General features: G+C 33.6%; 1 pseudogene; it reads left to right on the top strand.

Annotated features, from left to right (window-relative positions):
- The first annotated feature begins 4,323 nt into the window (after positions 1-4,323).
- Positions 4,324-5,285, top strand: LOC112397725 (nuclear pore complex protein Nup54-like; annotated as a pseudogene).
- The last annotated feature ends 4,315 nt before the right edge of the window (positions 5,286-9,600 follow it).

The following is a 9,600-nucleotide window of genomic DNA, read 5'->3' as shown; positions in this document are numbered from 1 at the left end:
TACCTAGCAGTTTATATCTCTTAATACACTTCACCTATTTTTTCTTTCCACCACCCCTCTCCCCTATGGTAACCAAAAGTTTGTTCTCTGTATCTGTGAGTTTGTTTCTGTTTTGCTGTATTTTTTCATTAGTTTTAATTTTTAGATTCTACATATAACTAAAAATATATAGTATTTGTCTTTCTCTCTTGCATTTCTTTCACTTTGCATATACCATCCAGGTCCATTCAGTTTTTTTTCACATCTCAAAATTTCATATTTTTATGGCTGAAACATCATATATATACATCTTCTTTTTATCCATTCATCTGTTGATGATCACTTAGGGTGTTTCCATATCTTGGCTATTGTAAATAATGCTGTATGGATATTGCAGTGTACATATATTTTTGAATAAATGTTTTCATTTTCTTTGGATATATACCTAGGAATGGAGTTACTGGATAATATGGTAGTTTTAGTTTTAAGTTTTTGAGGAAACTTCATAATGTTTTCCATTCCCACCAGCAGTGCATGAGGATTCCCTTTTATCCATATCCTCACCAACACCTGTTATTTCTCATCTTTTTGATGATAGCCTTTCTGACAGGTGTAAAGTGATATCTCATTAGGATTTTAACTTGCATTTCCCAGATGATTAGTGACATTGAGCATCTTTTCATGTGTCTGTTGGCCATATGTATGTCTTCTTTAGAAAAATGCCTATTCAGGTCCTCTGCCCATTTTTTAATCAGATTATATGTTTTCTTTTATGATATTGAATTGTATGAGTTCTTTAATATATTTTGGTTATTAACCCCTTATAGGTCATATCATTTGCAAATATCTTCTCCCATTCATGAGGTAGTCTTTTAGTTTTGTTGATAGTTTCCTTTGATATGCAAAAGTTTAAATGTGATTTGGTCCTATCTATTTTGCTTTTGAATTCCTTGTCTGAGGAGATATTCTTTTAGGAGTTTTCAGGTCTTCAGGTCTTACATTCAGTTTTTTATCCATTTTCATTTATTTTTGTTTGATTATGATGTAAGAAAATATTCTTGTTTCATTCTCTTACATGTAGCTGTCTAGTTTTCCTAACACCACTTATCAAAGAGACAATCTTTCCCCCATTGTATATTCTTGCCTCCTTTTTCATATATAAATTGACCATATGTGCTTGGGTTTATTTTGGGGCTCTGTATTCTGTTCTATTCATCTATATTTCTGTCTTTGTGCCAGAACCATAATTTTTTTGATTTCTAGAGCTTTGTAGGATAGTTTGAGTCAAGGATTGTGATATCTCCAGCTTAGTTCTTTTTTCCCCCAAGATTGCTTTGGCTATTCTGGGTCTTTTGTGGTTCAAAACAAATTTGGGGATTATTTTTTTCTATTCTTTTCAAAAATGCCATGGGTATTTTGATAGGGGTTGCAATGACGCTGTAAATTTCTTTGGTTATTATGGATATTTTAACAGTATTAATTATTCTAATCTATAAACACAAACTATCTTTCTATTTATTTTAACGTCTTCAATTTCCCTCATCAGTGACCTACAATTTTTAGAATACAGGTCTTTTTACCTCATTGGTTAAATTTATCCCTAGCTTTTTATTCTTTTTTTGATTTGATTATAAATAAGCTTGTTCTCCTGTTTTCTCTTCCTGGGTTCATTGTTAGAATATAGAAACCCAACATATTTCTGTATCTTAATTTTGCAACTTGCAAATTTATTGAATTGATTTATTTGTTCTGAATGTTTTTTGGTGAAGACTTCAGCATTTTTTAAACATAGTATCATGTCATGTGCAAGCAATGAGAGTTAACTTATTCCCTTCTAATTTGGAATACTTTTAGTTCTTTTTCATGTCTTATTGCTGTGACTAGGACTTTATATACTATGTTAAATAAAAGTGGTGAGAGTAAGCATCTTTGTCTTGTTCCTGATCTCAGATAAAAAGTTTTCAGCTTTTCACCATTGCATATGATGTTGGCTGTGAGTCTGTCCCACACATGGCCTTTATTATGTTGGAGTATGTTCCTGCATACAGTTTGTTGAGAGTTTTCATGATAAATGGATGTTGAATTTTATCAAATGATTTTTTTTTTGCATCTATTGAGTTGATCATGAGATTTTTATCCTTCATTTTGTTAGCATGGTGTAGCATGTTGATTGATTCATGGATATTGAACCATTTTTGCATCTCTATTATAAATCCCCTTGATCTTGATGTATGATTCTTTTAGTGGATTGCTGAATTTATTTTCCTATATTTTATTGAGATTTTTATATCTATGTTCTTCAGAAATATTAGCCTATAAATTTATTTCTTTATTATAATTATTTTTTTGTAGTGTCTTTGTTTGTTTTGGGTATCAGGGTAACACTGTCCTTGTAGAATGAGTTTGAAAATGTTCCCACCTCTTAAATTTTTTGGAATATTTTGAGAAGTATAGGTGTGAACTCTTATGTAAATATTTGGTAGAATTACACTTTGAAGCTCTCTGTTCCCAGACTTTTGTTCATTGGGTGTTTTTTGATCACTGATTAAATTTCAATACTAGCAATCTTTTTGTTCAAATTTTCTATTTCTTTCTTATTCAGTCTTAGGATATTGTTTGTAGGAATTTATTTATTTAGATTGTCCAATTTGTTGGTGTATAACTGTTTGTAGTATTCTCTTATGATTGCATTTCTGTGATATAGGCTCTACCTTCTCCTTTTTCATTTCAAATTTTGTATATTTGAGGTCTCTCACTTTTTTTCTTGATGAAATCTGGCTAAAGGTTTTTCAATTTTCTTTAACTTTTTAAAAAATGAGCTCTTGGTTTCAATGATCTTTTCTATATTTTTTCGATTTTATTTATTGCCACTATGCTATTATTTCCTTCCTTCTGCTGACTCTGGACTTTGTTTGTTCTTTTTCTAATTCATTTAGACAGAGAGTTAGGCTGTTTATTTGAATTTTTTTTTGTTTCCTGGGGTAAGCTTGTATCACTATTAATGTCCCTTTTAGAATTGCTTTTCCTGTGTCCCATAGATTTTTTACAGCTGTGTCTCCATTTTCATTTGTTTCAGTGTATTTTAAAAATTTTTCTTTTTGATTTCTTCATTGATCCATTGTGGTGTTTTTTTTTTTTTTTTTTTTTTTTTTGCGGTATGCGGGTCTCTCACTGTTGTGGCCTCTCCTGTTGTGGAGCACAGGCTTCGGACGCGCAGGCTCAGTGGCCATGGCTCACGGGCCCAGCTGCTCCAGCATGTGTGATCTTCCTGGACCGGGGCACGAACCTCTCTCCCCTGCATAAACAGGCAGACTCTCAACAACTGCACCACCAGGGAAGCCCCTACATTATGCTTCTTAATTTTATATTCTCTATCACATTGTTAAACTTCAACAGCACTTTAAAATTTTAAAGCCCTATATTACATTGTGGTTTTCATGTATATATTTGTCTCCTGGGTTTTAAGTCTCTGGAGTATAAACACTAGGTAATTTTTTATTTGAATTCCTAAAAAATAGAGTACTTTCTATCACACAACACATACCTAATAAAAGTGCACTTAATGGTGAAAAATCAAATCACAAATCCTAAAAAGAACATAGCTAAAATATGTTAAGCTTCTGTTAATGACCCGGTTATATCTATGCATATCTCAAAAATGTCAACATTTTATGGGATAGATTTCTAATTTATTTTTTTTTTACAAAAAAGGACACTGAAATAATCACTTTAAAGGCTAGCTGTTGGGGAGTGCACTGAGTGTCATGGGAGCAGCACCTTATCCTCCTGCTCCCCGCAACACAGCCTTCAACTTTGGGACTCCCTCATGCACCTAGGGTACCGCTGCAGCCACCAAGGTCCCCACGGGTGGATTTGGAGCTTTTGGGACAACATCTACAACAGCGGGTTCTGCATTCAGTTTTTCTGCTCCAGATAACACAAACATTACTGGACTCTTTGGTGGTACTCAGAACAAAGTTTTGGATTTGGTACTTGTTTTGGCACAACAGCTGGAACTAGTATGGTTTAGGTACTGACTTGGTAACTAGATTTGGATTTGGAGGATTTAATACACAGCAGAAGTGGCAGCAACAAACTACATTAGGTGGTCTCTTCATTCAGCCTACAAAAGCTCCTGCCCAGTTCAAACAACTGATAAATGCTGCAAGTGCTCTTTCTGTCCAAGTACTACTAGGAGGTGAGCAGATGCTATTTTGGTAAAATGGAATTTAACTACAGGTCTTTTGGGAAACAGAAAAAGGAAATTTTAACAATAACATTCCACCAACGGAATTCAAACAAGAAAATCCCTTTTGCTGGTTTAAGGCAGTAGGTTATAGTTGTATGCCCAATAATAAACATGAAGATGGGCTAGTAGTTTTAGTTTTCAACAAAAAAGAAACAGATATTCAAAGCCAGCAACAGCAATTGGTAGAATCATTGCATAAAATTTTAGGAGGAAACCAGACTCTTACTGGAAATGTAGAGGGTACTAAAGCATTGTCAGATGATCAGACAGAAGTTGTCATTTATGTTGTTGAGCGTTCTCCAAATGGTACTTCAAGAAGAGTCCCAGCTACAATAATATACGGCCATTTTGAACAAACCAATATAAAAGCACAGTTGCAGCAACTTTGTGTAATGCTTTCTATGACTTGAACAGAACATTCTTCTGCACAGATCGAACAGCTTTTACAGAATCCTCCTGCTGATGTTGATCCTATTATCTGGGAGCAAGTCAAAGTGGATAACCTTGATTCTGAAAACTTAATTCCTGTACCAATGGTGGATTTCAAAGAACTTCTTTGAAGACTGAAGGTTCAAGATCAGATGACTAAGCAGCATCAGACCAGATTAGATATCATATCTGAAGATATTGGTGAATTACAGAAGAATTCAACTACAACTACAACTATGCACAATAGAAGAGGAAACTTATGGACTTTCCCATAGAATCTTCAGGCCCTAATCAAACAGGGAATTCAGAGGAAGAGTGTACATGCCATCCAAGCTGAAGCAATTCAGCTAGATACATTTCCCTATGAACTAAATACCCTACTCAGTTTAAGGACTGAGTAAATTAACTGATGTCCCAAATCAGGAGGCAGATTCATTTTGGAGCAGTCAAATCTGAAGAAAGATATTACATAGATACAGATCTGTTACGAGAAATCAAGCAGCATTTGAAACAACAACAGGAAGACCTTAGCCACTTGATTAGCATCATAAAAGATGACCTAGAAAATAAGTTGGTAGAACATGGATTGAATGAAACCATCTACAACAGAGGTGGTGTCTTCAGTTGACATTTCACAAACTTGTGTTATAGGTTTGTGAAATACATCTTGTTATATCAGGCCATGCTTAAGAATGAAACTGACCACATGGAGGAGAAAAAAAAAAAAAAAAACAATTCTCCCCCTGACTTGGTTTTTGAGAAGGTTACTGACAAATTGTCATTCATCAAATCTGAAATAATAGTAATTTCACTGCTCTTCAGAGATAGCCTTCGAAAGATTTACATCTATTATAAAAGCTGTAATTACCTTAAAAGAGAAGTAATTACCAAAAATATGTATTATTGTACATTTTTACAATACCATTGTTCTTAAAAATAATCAGTGTTTAATGATTATTCTTCATTGAGCCTATACTCTGCTTTAAATAGCAAGTAAATATGAAATACCTACTTTGCACATAACGAAATAAACTGAATAATTACTTGGCTGCTGGGGATTTGTACTTCAGAATGTAAATGTGCATCAGTTTTTATAGTTGTGAATTCATCTATGGGAGGATCAAAGAAAATCCAGGAGTATTTAATGATTAATATGGTTTCTTTTCATTCTATAAAGATTTGAAAATATATTTTCATATTATTTTACTTATTTGGAATTTAAAGAATACAACTAAGAATTAGGATATAACAAAGTTACATTTTATCATTTTTTAAACCTTTTTGTTTTTTGAAACGTTTTATTTCTAAAAAAAGATGACGGGAATTCTTTGGCAGTGGTTTGGACTCTGTGCTTTCACTGCTGAGGGTGTGGGTTTAATCCCTGGTCAGGGAACTAAGATCCTGCAAGCCTCAAGGGCAAAAAAAAAAAAGTTAGCTGTTGAATTAAAACATATCCAGTTTGAAAGTTATTTCTACCTAAATACACAGCTTATATAAGCCAAGACTCATTTGCAGAAGTTTCTAACTCTCAAAGGAATAGTCAAGTTCCATGATTGCTCTTTTTCTTTTTTAAAATATTCTATCTAAAATCCTTTAGTCATTAAACGGTGCTGATATGGTTAACAGTTTTGAATCCTGGGTCCTAGCCAGATAAGATTCCTTTTCAAATCAGAAGCAATGTTTATACATCTTCTGTTTTATCTCCCACCTAGTCCAAGCCTTTGCCCAAATCAGAGCCCCACAATATTAGGTTTCCGATTCTAGTTACTTATTCATTATTTTATTGGAATATAATTGCTTTACAAAGTTGTGTTAGTTTCTGTTGTACATAAGTTCCCACTAGCTATCTATTTTACACATGATAGTGTATATATGTCAATCCTGATTTCTCAATTCATCCCACCCTCCCCTTCCCCCCACCCAACCATGTCTACATGTCCATTCACTACGTCTAAGTCTCTATTCCTGCCCTGCAAATAGGTTCATCTGTACCATTTTTCTAGATTCCACATATATGAGTTAATATATTTGTTTTTCTTTCTAACTTACTCCACTCTGTATGACAGACTCTATGTCCATCCACCTCTCTACAAATGACCCAATTCCATTTTTTTTTATGGCTGAGTAATATTTAATTGTATATATGTGCCACATCTTCTTTATCCATTCTGTTCTTTATCAACCATATCCATGGTTGTTTCCATGTCCTGGCTATTGTAAATACTGATGTAATGAACATTGGGGTACATGACTCTTTTTGATTTATGTTTTTTTCAGGGTATATGCCAAGTAGTGGGATTGCTGGGTCATATGGTAGTTCTATTTTTCATTTTTTAATGAACCTCCATACTGTTCTCCACAGTGACTCTATCAATTTACATTCTCACCAACAGAAGGTTCCCTTTTCTCCACACTGTCTCCTACACTTATTGTTTGTAGATTTTTTGATGATGTCCATTCTGACTAGTGTGAGGTGATACCTCATTGTAGCTTTGATTTGCATTTATTTAATAATTAGTGATGTTGAGCATCTTTCCATGTGCCTCTTGGCCATATATATGTCTTATTGGACAAATGTCTATTTAGGTGTTCTGCCCATTTTTTGATTGGGTTGTTGGATTTTTGATATTGAGTTCCATGAGCTGTCTGTATATTTTGGAGATTAATCCATCCATTTCTTCATTGGCAAATATTTTCTTCCATTCTGAGTGTTCTCTTTTCATCTTGTTTGTGGTTTCCTTTGTTATGCAAAACCTTTTAAATTTAATTAGGTCTCATTTGTTTATTTTCATTTTTATTTTCAGTACTCTAAGAGGTGGGTCAAAAAAGATCCCACTGTGGTAAACCACAGCAAATAGTGTTTTCCCCATGTTTTCCTCTAAGAGTTTTATAGTGTCTGGTCTTACATTTAGGTTTTAAATCTATTTTGTTTTTATTTTTGTGTATCGTGTTAGATAGTGTTCTAATTTCCTTTTTTACATGTAGCTGATCAGTTTTCCCTCAACCAGTTATTGAAGAGACTCCATTTTCTCCATTGTATACCCTTGCCTCGTTTCTCAAAGATTAGGTGACCATAGGTCCGTAAGTTTATCTCTGAGCATTCTATCCTCTTCCATTAATCTATATTTCTGTTTTTGTTCCAGTATCATAGTGTCTTGATGACTGTAGCTTTGTAGTATAGTCTGAAGTAAGGAAGCCTGATTTCTCCATCTCCATTTTGCTCTGTTTTCTCTCAAGATTGCTTTGGCTATTCAGTGTCTTTTGTGTTTCCGTAAAATTTTTTGTTCTAATTCTGTGAAGAATGCCACTGGTAATTTGATAGGGATTGAATTGAATCTGTAGATTGCTTTGCATGGTATAGTAATTTTCACAATGTTGATTCTTCCAATCCAGGAACATTGTATATTCCTCCATCTGTTTGTGTCAGTTTTGATTTCTTTCATCAGTATTCTATAGTTTTCTGAGTACAGGTCTTTTGCATCCTCAGGTATGTTTATTCCTATGTATTTTATGATAGCAAATATAATTGTTTCCTTAATTTATCTTTCTGATTTTTCATTGTTAGAGTATAGGAATGCAAGAGATTTCTGTGCATTCGTTTTGTATCCTGCAAGTTTACCAAATTCATTGATTAGCTCTAGTAGTTTTCTGGTGACATCTTTTGGATTTTCTATGTATAGTATCGTGTCATGTGCAAACAGTGACAGTTTCACTTCTTTTCCAATTTGTGTTCCTTTTATTTCCTTTAATTCTCTGATTGCTGTGTGTAGGACTTCCAAAATTAGGTTGAATAACAGTGGCAGGAGTGGACATCCTTGTCTTGTTCCTGATATTACAGGAAATGTTTTCAGTTTTTCAAAATTGAAAATGATGTTTGCTGTGGATTTTGTCGAATATCGCCTCATTATGTTGAGGTAGGTTCCCTCTATGCCCACTTTCTGAGAGTTTTATTGTAAAAACCCATTTAATGGGTGTTGAATTTTTTCAAACACTTTCTCTGCATCACTTGAGATGATCATTTGCTTTTTATTGTTTAATTTGTTAATGTGGTTATCACATTGATTGATTTGTGTATATTGATTAATCCTTGCATTCTTAGGATAAATCCCACTTGACCATGGTGTATGATTCTTTTAATGTGCTGTTGGATTCTGTTTGTTAGTATTTTGTTGAGGATTTTTGCATCTATGCTCATCAGTGATATTGGTCTGTAAATTTTTTATGATATCTTTGTCTGGTTTTGCTATCAGGATGATGGTGGCCTCGTAGAACGAGTTTGGGAGTGTTCTCCCTCTGCAATGTTTTGTAAGAGTTTAAGAAGGGTAGGTGTTAGCTCTTCTCTAAATGTTTGGTAGGATTCACCTGTGAATCCATCTGGTCCTGGACTTTTGTTTGTTGGAAGATTTTTAATTACAGTTTCAATTTCATTACTTGATTTGTCTATTCATATTTTCTAATTCTTCCTGGTTCAGTCTTGGCAAGTTGTACCTTTCCAAGAATTTGTCCATTTTTTCCAAGTTGTCCATTTTATTGTCATATAGTTGCTTGTAGTAGTCTCTTATGATCCTTTGTATTTCAGCCATGTCAGTTGTAATTTCTCCTTTTTCATTTCTAATTTTATTGGTTTGAATCATCTCCCTTTTTTTCCTGATGAGTCTTACTAAAGGTTTATCAATTTTGTTTATCTTCTCAAAGAACCAATTTTTAATTTTATTGCTCTTTTCTATTGTTTTCTTCATTTCTATTTCATTTATTTCAGCTTTGATTTTTATGATTTCTTTCCTTCTACTAACTTTGAGTTTTCTTTATTCTTCTTTCTCTAGCTGCTTTAGGTGTATGGTTAGATTTTTTATTTGAGGTTTTTCTTTTTTCTTGTTGTGAGATTGAGTTGCTATAAACTTCCCTCTTAGAACTGCTTTTGCTGCACCTCATATGTTTTGGGT

The sequence above is a fragment of the Neophocaena asiaeorientalis genome, unplaced genomic scaffold (assembly GCF_003031525.2).
Source record: "Neophocaena asiaeorientalis asiaeorientalis breed wild unplaced genomic scaffold, Neophocaena_asiaeorientalis_V1.1 scaffold486, whole genome shotgun sequence".
In the NCBI taxonomy this organism is placed as follows: domain Eukaryota; kingdom Metazoa; phylum Chordata; class Mammalia; order Artiodactyla; family Phocoenidae; genus Neophocaena; species Neophocaena asiaeorientalis.
Note: the sequence above shows the minus strand (reverse complement) of the source record. Positions and strands in the feature narration are given on the sequence as shown.